Source organism: Plecotus auritus, assembly GCF_963455305.1.
Source record: "Plecotus auritus genome assembly, chromosome: 4".
Lineage (NCBI taxonomy): Eukaryota > Metazoa > Chordata > Mammalia > Chiroptera > Vespertilionidae > Plecotus > Plecotus auritus.
In genome coordinates, this window is record NC_137775.1 from 63,968,585 (window position 1) to 63,984,119 (window position 15,535).

A 15,535-nucleotide genomic window follows, 5' to 3' on the forward strand; every position below is an offset into this window, starting at 1 on the left:
CTGTGGCCTTGAGACCACAACTAAAGGCCTGGCCTGGTACCAGCACTGATAACTCTGTCTGGGGATAGTTTATGGCCTCTCTAAAATGGGAGTAAACAGGTCTTGCAGGACCAAAGAATTAAAGGGGCAGAGACTAGATTATAGGCTATTAAGAATGTGTATTGGGTTAATGGCACAGGTTCAGATTGCTAGATCCCAAAAATGTCTCATTTTCCCCATCAGTAGTAGAAACTTATGTAAGCACTTCCAATGGTCTTGTGTAGTTCTGCATCACTTTTGCAGCTGATTACTGCATTGGCTTTGAGGATTATTTCTGAGTAAGGTAGTAGGGTATCTCTGATAGATCAAAACTTTTACATGGTATCTAAAAGAATATGGAGAAAAACTGTTTACCAGAAAATGCCATTCATTCACTTAAGGAGAGTACTTATTAGAGGAAAAGGTTTAACTCAAATTATGTCCCTATAAGGATGCAGTTCAGACAGTAATCTTCTTTGTCCCAGACTTGTAGAAAATATGCTTAAGTCACATTAAGCTTAGAAAATATCATATATTGTGAAAACAGTAAAAGATTAACCCAAGGAGGCTTAAGGTTAGACAAATAACATTCTGAAAATTGCAACAGAACTGAAAAAACCAGCAACAAAATTTTCTCAGAACTGTGTTCATAAAATTTAGTAGATCAGGAATATTGACTAACAAGATATGCAAGTGCTCATAAGGTGCAATGGATACAAAAACTGAGAGGAAAAAACCATAGCAAATGACTAGCATCTTTGGATCTACCTTTTTTACTGTTATAGTTAACATCCTTCTAGACAGCTTTCCTGTCTGTTTGCTTCCAGACTTTCCCACCCTAACCAATTGCATAATTCAATGGCCACCTAAAGAAATGTGCTCATTTGCATTGGCAATACAGTTCATATCAAATTCAAGTTTCAAGTCTGTGAACTTCAAAATTTTTTATGAGATATTCCAGCATTTTTAACCTAAGTAATCTTTTGATGTGCCTTGATTTATATCTCATTTATAGCCAAATTAGCATAATGAGTTCCACGTATACCTAACAATTTTATCTACAATTCATTGCCAACTCACTAGTCATCTATCTATGAAGAAAATATTCTACTTTCATCTTAATCACTTCAAGTTCTCTCCTTCCCCTAAATGTAATCAATTTCTGTTTGTTCAGAAATTCAGGGAATGAAATGATTCTGAATACTTGAACAATGTGGCTAATTTAGTGTAACTTGCCTACATTAATTATTTACCTTAACTGAGTTATTCTGTAGTATAATGCTTAATAATAAGATTGAACTAAATATAATAAAGTCTCTCTTTGATAAATCAGATGAAATTTTAGAATCTGGAGTGGCTTAGGCTCACTAATAGAAGTAAAACTGTTATTCAATAGCACTGCAGAATAAATATAATTATTAAGGTATTCTAGGTATTTTTGGATTCTGGATAGATTATTTTAGCCTTCAAAACACAAATATTCTTTGGACTTCTTATCTGAATCTTGTTGGACTATAATCACTTATCGAATATGCTTGGGATTTATGTATTTCACTGTGTCATTTCAACAGTGAAATAACATACCTCATTGGTTCTATGTTTGTTGTTTCTTGAAGAGTCATCTCTTTAATGATGCAAAGTGAAGTTTTGAGTGTCTAAATAGATTTTCCCAACCTTGCTCTTTTGTAATGGCAGGAGAGGATAGGTAATTAAATTCCCTGTCAACTCCAGGCCATTTCCTTAATCCCCCCCACTGAAGTAACATACAGAGATGGTGGACAATTCCTGTGAGTTCTGCAGTGTTACGTAGAAAGCATGGGCTTTGAGGTCCTACAGACTTATGGTTGAATGCCGTTTTCTAGAAACGACATTGGGGAATTAATTTTAATGTTTCTGAAACTCAATTTTCTCATCTGTAAAATAAATATAATATATATCTGTTGCAGAGCTTGCTAATGCTTACAGTATTTATGTTCCTTTATTTTGGGGCACAACTAAAAATTATTTTATATTTCCCAGCCTTTTGGTGTGTGCATGGCTGAGTTCTGGCATTGGAATGCTGGTGGAAATAAAATTCACCACTTCCTGGCTTGACCCATAAAAATCCTCCATGGGCACTCATGTCTCATTTTATCCATTTACTGGCTAACTGGAGAGGACTCCAGTTATATGAGAGATAAGAGCTCTAAGACCGAAGAAGCTTGGAGCAGAGTCTGCTGCCACTCCTTTGCCACCTCTATTAGATGAAGCAAGAAGTAACATTTATTTTGGTAATCCCCTGAAATTTGCAGTTGTTTGTTTTAGCAGTTAGCCTACCCTGACTAATACACCTCTAGGAATATTATAAAGATTACATGAGGAATCTTTTAAAGTGTCTGATATAAATTAAGTGTTGAGTAAATGACAGTTATCATCACTGTCATCATTTACATGTAAGCATTCAGGCATTGCAGGCATCAGGGATTCCCAAAAGTGACCAGACTGATAGGATCTGAGTTGGCAGGATTGACTTCTTGCTGCTAGTTTTACAGCTAGACCCATTCCATTGTTATCTCTCAGATTTCTTGGATGTGTGAATGGTTAATTCTTTTTGTTATGTATTTTTGTTACTGAGATATAATTGAGCTATAACATTATATTAGTTTTAGGTATACAACATAATGCTTTGATATTTGTATATATAGACATACCTTGAACATACTGTGGTTTGGGTCTAGTTAATAAAAAGCTTATTTTCTTCAGGAAAAACTACTCTGTTTTCAAAGGAAATTTAACTTCTGTGTATAAAATACAGACTTTTAGAAACCCATTAATACACATTGAAATGCACATCCATTGTTGTTTTAATGAAAGCATAGATATCAGTCAGTTTCCAGTATCAATAAAAATAAAAGCATAATATACTAATTAGACTGGACAGTTGAACGACCTTCTGGACGTCATTCCGGATGTCCTTCTGGACAAAGCTGCAGTGGTGGAGGCCAAGGCATAGGCAGTTAGGGGCAATCAGGCGGGCAGGCAGAGTGGTTAGGGGCGACCAGGCAGGCAGGCAGGCAGGCAGAGGGGTTAGGGGTGATCAGGCAGGCAGGTGAGTGGTTAGGGTTGATCAGGCAGGCAGAAGCAGTTAGGGGTGATCAAGTAGGCAGGCAGAGGTGGTTAGGGGTGATCAGGCAGGCAGGCAGGCAGAGGGATTAGGGGTATCAGGCAGGCAGGTGAGTGGTTAGGGGCGATCAGGCAGGCAGAAGCAGTTAGGGGCAATCAAGTAGGCAGGCAGAGGTGGTTAGGGGTGATCAGGCAGGCAGGCAAGTGGTTAGAGGCAATCAGGCAGGCATGCAGAATGGTTAGGGGCGATCAGGCAGGCAGAGGCAGTTAGGGGTGATCAGGCCAGCAGGCGAGTGTTTAGAGGTGATCAGGCAGGTAGGCAGAGGCGGTTAGGGGCGATCAGGCAGTCAGGCAGAGTGGTTAGGGGCAATCAGGCAGGCAGGCGAGCAGTTAGGGCATCAGGCAGGCAGGCAGAGTGGTTAGGGGCAGTCATGCAGGTGGCAGAGGCATTTAGGGGTGATCAGGTAGGCAGGTGAGCAGTTAGCAGTGATCAGGCAGGCAGGCAGAGTGGTTAGGGGCAATCAGGTAGGCAGGCAGAGTGATTAGGGACGATCAGGCAGGCAGGCAGGAAGGCCAGTGGTTAGGAGCCAGCAATCCCGGATTGTGAGAGGGATGTCTGTCTGCCAGTTTAGGCCAGATCCTGCAGGGATCCCTGTGGGATCGGGTTTAAATTGGCAGTCAGACATCCCCTGAGGGGTCCCGGATTGCGAGAGGGTGCAGGCCGGGCTGAGGGCCACCCCACCGTGTATAAATTTTGTGTGGCCGCCCCCCCCCCCCCCGCATAAATTTTGTGTACCGAGCCTCTAGTATAAAATAAAAAAACAGAGTTTAGTTCAAAGACATGGGATTTATCATCATAAACAACATTTGAATAGTATGGTTACTTTAAAGATGACAAGCAGTCATGCCCAGAAGGGAAATAATATGTTGCAAGGTTGAAAGAAAATGAATTATTTAAGATGTCGAGAGGATCCAAGATGGCGGCGTAGGTAAACACCTAAACTGCTGCCTTACACAACAATTTCAAAACTACAACTAAAAGACAAAACGTCTATCACCCAGAACCACGGGAAAGCTGGCTGAGTGGAAGTTCTACAACTAGAAGGAAAGAACAAACAGCATTGAGGGGTGCACAAGCGCTGAAAAGCTGAGGTACGGAGACACGCGAATCGGGAGCACTGCTGTTTTCAACCCGAAGGGAGATAAGCTCCCAATTACTCTGAACTCCAGTTTCTGGGGAGACGTGGGGGACCCAAACTCCTACGGGGAGAAGCTGGACTGTCTGCCATGGGGTTGGAAAGTGAGGGAGGCTTGCTTGCAGGGCTGCGCGCAGGAATAATTGTTTACTGTGCTGGGGCCCAGGACGCGGGGACACGGTCGGAGACACAGAGCCGGCTTCTGGCAGCCATCGCTGTTTGCCACGCCCTAGCCTAGTGACGCCCTGAGACCCCCGCTCCGCACAAACTACAAACCCACCCTAGCTCCAAGCAGCGGCTTTAGCATATGAATGGTCTGCCCTATTGCAGCTTAACAAAGCAAACTTGCAGCCCGGGTCAGACAGCTCCAAAACCTCCAAACCCCAAGCAAAGAGGAGAAAACTGTAGTTCTCGCTGTAGCACCTGCTGGGTGGCCTCAGACAGTAGCTGACCTGCACCCCATTGGAGATCCAGAAGCCAGTGTACCTAGTGGTCAGAGTGAGACACCAGATTTCAACTCCTCACATCCATAAGTGACACATTCAAGAGGCAGACTCAGTGAGCACCAAAGCCCCACTGAAACAAGTCCTGCACCATAAGCGTGTCTCCAGCGCAGCAGTTCTTCCATTATAGATGCAGCGGGTCCTCACAACCAATTGGCCTGGAGGTCAATTCCTCCCAGTGTACCAACAGCAATCAAGGCTTAACTACACCAAGACTTTGCACTCAGCCCACAAAGGGGTGTACCAAAGGCGTCCACCTCAAGTGATTGGGGAGGCTGAGCTACTGGCCCCTATAGGTCACCTACCACACAAAGCCACTCCATCAACACAAGAAAGCAGCAAAATGTGGAGACCAAGAAACATGTCACGAATGAGAGAAATGGAAGAAAGCAAACTACTAGACGACATAGAGTTCAGAACCACATTTATAAGGTTACTCAAGAATCTTCTAAAAACCGCTGAGGAACTTAGTGAGACCTTTAAGGATCTTAATGAGAATTCCAAAAAAATGGAAAAGGACCAGTCAGAAATTAAGCATACACTGTCTGAAATAAAGAATATACAGAAACTCAACTGTAGATCAACGTACCCCAAGAATCAAACCAAAGATCTGAAATATGAGGAAACAAAAAACACCCAACCAGAAAAACAGAAAGAAAAAATCCAAAAATATGAAGATAGTGTAAGGAGCCTCTGGGACAACTTTAAGCGTACCAACATCCGAATTTTTGGGGTGCCAGAAGAAGAGAGAGAGCAAAATATTGAAAACCTATTAGAAGAAATAATGACAGAAAACTTTCCCTACCTGGTGAAAGAAATAGACTTACAAGTTCAGGAAGCACACAGAACCCCATACAAGAGGAATCCAAAGAGGACCACACCAAGACACATCATAATTAAAATGCCAAGGGCAAAAGACAAAGAGAGAATCTTGAAAGCAGCAAGAGAAAAACGGTTAGTTACCTACAAGGGAGCACCCATACGACTGTCAGCTGATTTCTTGGCAGAAACTATGCAGGCCAGAAGGGAGTGGCAAGAAATATTCAAAGTGATGAACAGCAAGAACCTACAACCAAGATTACTCTACCCAGCAAAGCTATCATTCAGAGTTGAAGGTCAGATAAAGAGCTTCACAGACAAGAAAAAGCTAAAGGAGTTCATCACCACCAAACCAGGATTACATGAAATGCTGAAGGGTTTTCTTTAAGAAGAGGAAGAAGAAGAAAAAGGTAAAGATAAAAATTATGAACAACAAAGTGACATCAAATACATACCTACCAACAAGTGAATCTAAAAATCAAGTGAATAAAAAAATCTGAAGAACAGAATGGACTGGTGAATATAATAGAATCAGGGACATAGAAAGGGAGTGGACTGACAATTCTCAGGGGGGAGGGGGTGTGAGGGGTGCGGGAAGAGATTGGACAAAAAGCTTACACCTATGGATGAAGACAGTGGCGGGGGGTAAGGGCATGGGGTGGGGTGGGGAATCAGGTGGAGGGAAGCTATGGGGGAAAAAAAAGAGGAACACCTGTAATAATCTGAACAATAAAGATTTATTAAAAAAAATAGATGTCATTTCACGAGAGAAAAATGATGTCTTTGATATTCAAAGCACCAAAAGAGAATTTAATACAACTGTGCTACAGAAACCAGAGATACATTTGACGGTTAGAAAAGATAGGGTTTAAAGGAAAAAGTGAATTACCTTGTTTTCCTCTTCCATCAAAAAAGGAGGTTAGATATATAAGGACAATTGGAGTGAATTCAGAGGAGAAAGTAGAATATATAAATCAGGTGATATAAGGAAAAAATAAAGCTATATACATACAGATTGTTAAATGATAAAAGAAAGAGACAGGTAATGTTTAACATAACTTAGTTAAAAAAACGTAGCCATCTTGTTATACATTATATCCCAGTACTTACCTATTTTATAATTATAACTACATATTAAAATTAGAGTGCAATTTTGGTGGAAATATAAGTTGGTACAGCCATTATTGAAGTGACTAAAAAATTAAAAATACAACTACCATTTGATCTAACAATCCCACTTCACTGTCATTTCTTCACTTTACCCCTTACCCAACACACTGTAAAGAACTGAAGACTAAGCTTTCTCTTAATGCAAGTAGAAATAGAGGACTGGCTCAACTATTTTATTTCTGGTAGAAGAGAGTTGGGATTTAGAATAACTATTCAAAAGCAACATTTTGGGGAGGTGTTCCCTGGCCTTTAACTTGCTTATAGCTATCAATCTATTTAGTAGTTGACTCATTAGGTGACTTAGAATACATTTTGTAGTGTTTCATTCTCAGAAGATTTACCAAGAAATTACATTTATTACAATTAAACATTTGATGGTTATAGTAATGATATTTTAAAGGCCAAAGTGGTATTAGGTGATTCTGACTTTCAAAAAATATCCCTTGATTATGATAATTATTACAGTCTTGCTTCGTATCATATAATTGTCTGCTTATAAATTAATAAGATCTTCAAGTTATATATATATGCACATTAAAGTCGAGAAGCACTGTCTGGAGAAACTCATGCCACTATTCAGAAGTTAAGTATGAGAAAATAGATTTCAGTATGTTTGTAATGTGACAATGGAAAAATTGTGGTATTATCTAACTGTTAACCAGCAGTTAAAATGAATTATTTATGTGTATAAAAATGGATAAACTATGTACACAGTATTGAAAAAAAGTAAATGTATGTGTGAGAAAGACTCCTATATTACCATACCATTTTTATAGAATTTTAACATAAAAGAAACTATACTATACATTTTTTGGAGATTTATACCTATATGGCTAAATTATAAAAATAAATGGAAATAATAAACATCAAATTTAGGACAACTCCATTCATTTGGAGAGGGCTGGTAGGGATGAGAAAAATGATAAGAGAGGAAGAATAAAGAAAACTTTAATTATATTTTTCATGTTTTATTTCTTAAGGTAGGTAGTGGGTATACAGGTATTTGTTATTCTTTAAATCTTCTTGTTTATCTGAAATATATATTTTCCATCTCCATCCAGAGTGGTCAATTTCAGTTTCTTATTGTTGACTCAGTCTCAGTTTGGTGACTGTGAGTGTAATCAGAAAGTTGAGAAATCTTTTTGTGAAAGTTCAAAATCACTAAAGTTTTCCTCCAAGTTGTTCAGGCTAAAATATAAGTCTTATTAGCAAATGAACTTAGGTTTTTGTGTGACTCAAATTTGGATAAATGCCTTAAAAAATGCTTATATAGTTATTAGTGGCCTGGTGCACGATTTGAGCACATTGAAAGGAAATTAATTAGAAGAAATATTTTAATATTGCTATTCACCCGTTCTGTATAATAGAAGTGTCAACCAAATTCACGATCAACAATGACAGATTGAAAAACATGCATGCGATTGGCGCCAGCAAGAGCTTTATATGTATTGTGCATGCGAGAGTCAACGTTTATTTTTAAATTGCCAGTGGGCATAATATGTACCGGCTGGTTGGTTGGTAGGATGGACGGACGGTCGGTTACTTAGCCTTTTATGTATATAGATTTCCAAGGCTTTTTACTTTAAAGTTGGTGACAGCATCCAAATAACAACAGACATATTGTGGAAACACTTTTTTTCATTGCTCCATTGCTTGATGGTATTAGCTATTTGCTCTCATGACCTTGGAAGAGTAAGGGCACCAACGAGGATTTTTGCTTTAGTTTCTTTTAATATCTCAGCAATAAACCCCTCAGATAATTTCTTGGTGTTTTGGCTACTATAAATAGTCATCTTTGTATCCTAGAGTTACAAAAATGATCATATTTATGTTCTAATTACCCTTAGAGCTGACTGTTGGTTTGGAACACAATTCTCTGTTTTGGATGCATTCAAACTGAATAATATTGTTTGCTTGATGCTTTTTAATCCTTTCTCTCTATTAGAATCATCTGGTGAATTGAAAAAAAAGCATGGCCTTAATTTCTAAAGATTCTGATTTAATTGGTATGATACTTTAAAAAAGACTTCACAGGATATTCAAATTTGCCGCCAGGTTGAGAGGCTCTGATTTCACAAATGTGTTTTCTTCTTTGTTGTCTAAAGCATTTTATTAGTTTTTCATCACTGACTTCCAGTACCTCTGCCCCTTAGTACTATGAACAGGATGGCATTAAAGTAGCATTTCCTCAGGCTAGTCCTCTGAATTCAGTTCTCTGAATTAAGTTTAGGAAACTTGAGCTAAATAAGCAAAACAGAGAATTGAAGAAATGACTCAGGTTATTTAGTTAATATTCCTGTTAGCTCTAAGAAACCAGGGGAGCCTTATGTGGCTTACGGCCTAATTTGGTTTAAATCAATTGGTAATTAAAGTTGATTTAACAATGATTTGTATGGATACTTTTATCTTTGGAAACCAGGCTGAAAATTGATCAGGTACATATATGTGTTTCTGTGTGTGTCATTGTCTCAGCAAGAAGTGTTATATATTACTCTGATTGGATTTTGTTCAGTTTTTATGTGGCTTATTGCTATTTGTAGAAGAATTATTTTATTAATGTTTCTTTGTAACTTTACTGATCAATTTTCATAGTTCTGCTACATAATTAAGCAGAACATGGTCATTGTTTAGAATCTATTTCTGTATGTTCATTGCCATGCTTGTGTCACCATATAAAGGAAATTATTTAAAGACCTGGAAAGTGAGTAGGTGGGACATTTTCTTCTTGTTTTTCTAAAATGATTAGGGCCATGTTGTTTTTTTCTCAATTAGCCATTTTCTTTTGAATATTTTTATTTTGGAGGAAGAACCTACTGCTCCCCACCTTCTATGCATTCCATAATGTTAAGTTAAATAAACATCAAGCGATTGAACATCACGTAATAATTAACACTTATGTGTTGAAGAACTGATTGAACATATTAATAATTCCTAGATATTGTAATAAGAATAATCAGTGTTCTATCAAAAATTATTTACACAGAACCTAATTTGTGGAAGGGTTTTTTTATACAGAATAAAAGACTCAGAGGGACTTCCACATCTTTTCCAATCTCCTTTTCAGACAACTGATGGTCTGAACCATCTTACTTCACTTTTCAATTTTTGTTTTTTGAAATTATTTTATTATAAAAGGTTATACACACTTAGATAATCCAGAAAAGTGCAAAGAAGAAAGTGGAAATCACCCATAATTTCATCATGGTTGACTTTTGATAGATAGCTAGAAATAGAAGTTAGTTCTTGACCTCGTATCTTATTTCAGGGTTTATTATCTTGAAAGTCATGTATTCTTTCTTTTCTGTATCATCTCTCTTCCAATTTTGATCTCATCCTTACCGAGAACAATGACTTAATTTTCTCCTAAAACACTTGAAATACTTTGGAAGAATTTAAATAATGCTCATATATCTTCTTTGTGAAATGAAGTAGATCCATTTAATCTGCTTTTAATACTGATATCCTATCTACAGGATACATTTTAACATCTTTTGGATATTTCCAGTTTCTCCAAAACTCATTCATTCAAATTTATGTGATTAAGACTGGACACATGCCTGTGAATGAAGAAAGATTAGTCAGCAATATTCTGATAATTTGTGTCTCTTCCCCAACCCCACAGATTTTTCAAAATTCAGCAGATCATTCATCCCCTTTAGTATTCTTGCTGATGCCCTCATCTGGTTTACTGTATTCATTTTTGTGAGGATGTTTTGGAGACCTGCAAGGGCAGGGAGTAAGTCTTTGTAATTTTCTGTCATATGACCTCTGTCCTATGTCCCTTAGCTCTCCAAAATTCAGTTGGTTTTATATTGATTTGTTCTTGTAAATAACCCTGTCCTTTAGCCCTTTCATTTGTTTTCTCTGAATGACAGGTAAACTCATTTTAGGGTCATGGGAGGAAAAGGGAAAGTCAAGTCTTCTGTTTCTTTAATATTTTTTCTTGTTCCCCTTCCTAACTCCTAGGACCTAGTATGGATTCTGTTTACGGTTCTTTTTTATTATTTATTTATTTATTTATTTATTTATTTATTTATTTTTATACTTATTTATTGTTGAAAGCATTACATATGTCTCCCTTTTTCCCCCATTGACCCCCTCCAGCCCACCCCCGCCCCTCCACACCAGGCTTTCAGCTCCCTATTGTCTGTGTCCATGGGTTGTGCATATATGCATACAAGGTCTTTGGTTGATAGTAGTCAACCAAAGACATTGTATTATTTATTTTAAAATTAAAGTTGATGTATAATAATATATTAGTCTCAGGTGTACAACTCCCTGATTAAACGTTTATATAATGTATGAAGTGATTACCCTGGTAAGTCTAGTACCCATCTGACACCATATAGTTACTTTTTTATTATTTTATTTTATTTATTAAGGTTTTAATATGTGTCCTTATTCCCCCTTTGCCCCCCCACCCCCCACTCATGCCCTCATCCCCCTGGTGTCTGTGTCCATTGGTTATGCTTATATGCATGCATACAAGTCCTTTGGTTGATTTCTCCCCCTTACCTCCACCTTCCCCTACCTTCCCTCTGAGATTTGATGGTCTGATAGATACTTCTCTGTCTCTAGATCTGTTTTTGTTCATCTGTTTATGTTGTTCATTATATTCCACACATGAGTGAGATCATGTAATATTTATCTTTCTCTGACTTATTTTGCTTAGCATAATGCTCTCCGGATCCATGCTGTTGCAAATGGTAGGAGTTCCTTCCTTTTTACAGCAGCATAGTATTCCATTGTTTAGATGTACCACAGTTTTTTAATCCACTCATCTGCTGATGGGCACTTAGGCTGTTTCCAAATATTGGCTATTGTAAATTGTGCTGCTATGAGCACAGGGGTGCATATATCCTTTCTGATTGGTGTTTCTAGTTTCTTGGGATATATTCCTAAAAGTGGGATGACTGGGTCAAATGGGAGTTCCATTTTTAGTTTTTTGAGGAAACTCCATTCTGTTCTCTACAGTGGCTGCACCAGTCTGCATTCCCACCAGCAGTGCACGAAGGTTCCTTTTTCTCCGAATCCTTGCCAGCACTTGTCATTTGTTGATTTATTGATGATTGGCATTTTGACAGGTGTGAGATAGTACCTCATTGTCCTTTGGATTTGCATCTCTCGGATGTTTAGTGACTTCGAGCATGTTTTCATATGTCTCTTGGCCTTCCTTATGTCTTCTTTTGAAAAGTATCTATTTAGGTCCGTTGTCCATTTTTTGATTGGATTGTTTATCTTCCTTTTGTTAAGTTGTATGAGTTCCCATAAATGTTGGAGTTTAAACCCTTATTGGAGATAACATTGGCAAATATGTTCTCCCATGCAGTGGGCTTCCTTGTTGTTTTGTTGATGGTTTCTTTTGCTGTGCAGGAGCTTTTTATATTGATATAGTCCCATTTGTTTATTTTCCACCATATAGTTATTACAATATTATTGAGCATATTCCTTATGCTATACTTTATATTCCCATGACTATTGTAACTAACAATTTGAACTTGTTAATCTCTTCACTTTTTTCAACCAACACCTCAACAACCCTCCCATCTGGCAACTATCAAAATGTTCTCTGTATCTATGTTCATTTTATGTTCTGCTTGTTCATTTATTTTGTGTTTTAGATTCCACATATAAGTAAAATCATCTGGCATTTGTCTTTCTCTGTTTGACTTATTTTATTTAGCTTAGTATTCTCTAGGTTCATTCATGCTTTTGCAGATGGCAAGATTTCTTTCTTTTTATGGCAGAATCATATTCCATTGTATATATGTACCGCTTCCTCTTTATCCATTCATCTATTAAAAGACACTTAGGTTGCTTCCATATCTTGGCTATTGTAAATAATGTTACAATAAACATGCGGATGTATATGTCTTTTTGCTTTAGTGTTTTGGGTTTCTTTGAATAAATATCCAGAAGTGGAATTGCTGGGTCCTTCTTTGGCTCTTGTTATAGCCTTGATTTCAGAGAGGAAGGAAAAGGGAGAGAGAAAGAAAGAAATATCTTCTGCATGTCCCCTACTAGGGATAGAGCCTGCAAACCCGGCATGTGCTCTGACCTGGAATGGAACCATGACCTGCTGGTTCATAGATCGATGCTCAACCACTGAACCATACCTGCTGGCCTAGCCTTTGCTTTAAAGTCTATTTTGTCTGGTATAAGTATTGCTACCCCAGATTTTTTTGTTTGTTTGTTTCCATTTTCATGAAATATCTTTTTCCATCCCTTTACTTGCAGTCAATCTGAAGTGAATCTCTTGTGGACAGCATATGTAAGGGTCTTGTTTTGTTATCCATTTAGTCAACATATGTCTTTTGATTGGAGTATTTAGTTGATTTGCATTTAAAGTAAGTGTTGATAAATATGCATTTATTGCCATTTTATAATTCATATTGAAAGAGTCTGACAAAGACCAGATTTAGAAAAGACCTTCTGAGATTACTGTTATCAGTGGATCCCTGTTGATGATTTCTTTCATTTGTTGTGCCAGGCTCTATATCTGAATGCAAGCAGAACAGGTGCTCTGATTTCTTACAAAAGATTGGCTTATCCCAGGCCTGGAATATACTGCCCATATTAGTGTCGGTCCTTACATTGGTAGGAGGTTTTCTCTAGGCTAGATCTCTTTTCCCATGTCAGTGCCAGCTGTTTGTTGCCTATGATTGGGTCTGACATCTCTGTTGCTGCTTGCTGGGTATACCAGTATTTACCTCTGTGAAATCTGCACTTCAATTCCCAAACATTATTTTAAGTTCTCTTTGTCTATGGCACTTAAAGATTTCCCTTAATTGCTTCAAGCTTGGCTATGTATTTTTCCCCCTAATACTTTATCTAGCATTAGGTAATCTTGACCTAAAGTCTTAATTATAGATCAATGTTAATCTCATTACTTGTGGCAGACATTTTTTGTTTCTTCCCACTATCAATTCCTCCCTTGTATCATGCTAATTTTGTTCATAGTGAATGTACTGAACTAAATACTGGTTTCCTTATATTTCTTTGCATCTAGGAATGGCCAGGTGACATAGTCCTGGCCATGAAGCTAATAATGAATAATGATAATATGGAAATGCATGCATCTGGCACTCTATGTCTTTTTTGAATTGTTCCAATCTTGGCACAGATTTATTTGGAACTATAGCAACTATTTTGTAGCCATAAGGTGACAAAAATGAAGAGAAAGGTCAGTGGCCTAAGGATAGGGGAATGGAAAGCTGGATAGAATTTTAGTAACTAATGACATTGTTGAGAAATAGAATCAAAGGTAGCATATGCTGTGGAGACAAGCCTTGATTTGTTTGAACCATAGTTAGTTGGCAGGTTTTATTTGTTTGGTTTTATTTTGTTTTGTTTTTGTTACTTGTGGGTGAGCCTATTCCTAATTGACCTATTTCTCTAATAGTTGGGATATTGATATTAGGTTGTCAAATAAAAGAAAGGAAGCTCTCCTACTTGCATTGGGTTATATGGTCTTTTAAATAGTAATTGATTAGTGACATGCATTGAAAAGGAATTGTTAGAATTTATAGAAAATGCAGTACAAATTCACCTATTTGCCTTGTGATTTTTAGGTTAAAATGCTGGCATATGTTTACAATTGACACATTAAATTAAAATTCTATATAAAATTGATGGCTTATGACTTGGCTGGTTTCAGGATAAAATTCTGTAAGAAAGTCTGTTTGCTTCTGTGGCTTTAAAATATAGAACTATGCTTTGTTTCTGCTTTATTGTTATACATCCTAAACTCCAGCTTTTGCATTACTCATACAGCTGAATTTTATATAATGCTACACAGCATTTTACATTGCAATAAACTATATAAGAGATAATAAATATGACCAGAATAGAAAATTTAAGAATTTAATAGGAAAGGAATTATAAAGAATTTGCTTAATAACCAAACTTTAAAAAATCCTATTGTAAGTAGATGGAGAATGGAAAAAGAGATAGTTAACTTTTATGTGAGAAATGTGGGTTGATATACAACTTCCAGAAAGTGTTCGTGTTTTTCCTTAACATATATTTTGCCTTTTGTATTGTGCAGTGACAAGACATTACATAAGATGGCAGTAGGAGATTATAAATGCACCTCAGAATGACATGTTTCAAAGAATCGGCCAGTGAAGCATAATAAACACAATTATATAATTGCTATTTTATATTGCTAGATTTTTTGCATATACTATTTTTTTGACTACCAAACCCTCTTTTTAATGGAAAGAATAAAGCTTCTAATGTTGAGTTTGCATACATTTTTAAAGGAACTACACACAATATTATATTTCAGTTCACTTTTCTCAGCCTAACTCTCTAAAAAGTAGAATTTTGCTTAATTTTTTGGAGGTATGACTTCATAGAGTAAACCAGAATTTCTTAGAATATTTTAGTATCTTAAAAAATATATATTTAATTGCTCACTGCAAACTCCATTAAAAGGCTATATTTCCAGAGATGAACCATTTCTTTACTCCCCCCAACCCCCACCCTCCAAGGGTTTTGGACTGGATTATTTTTTAGAGTATGCCGTTATCTTAAATTTTAGACAGTTAATCTGAGATGAACTAGGTTTTCCAGGATGTAGTTAGACATAAGAGATAGACAGTAAGCTTTATGTTCTTTGATGCTTCCAAAAAGGATGAAGATAATTGCTTAATGATGCCTTTCTGCATTTCAAAAGCCACATATGAGGATGACTCATAATGATTGTATCTATGATAATAAAAG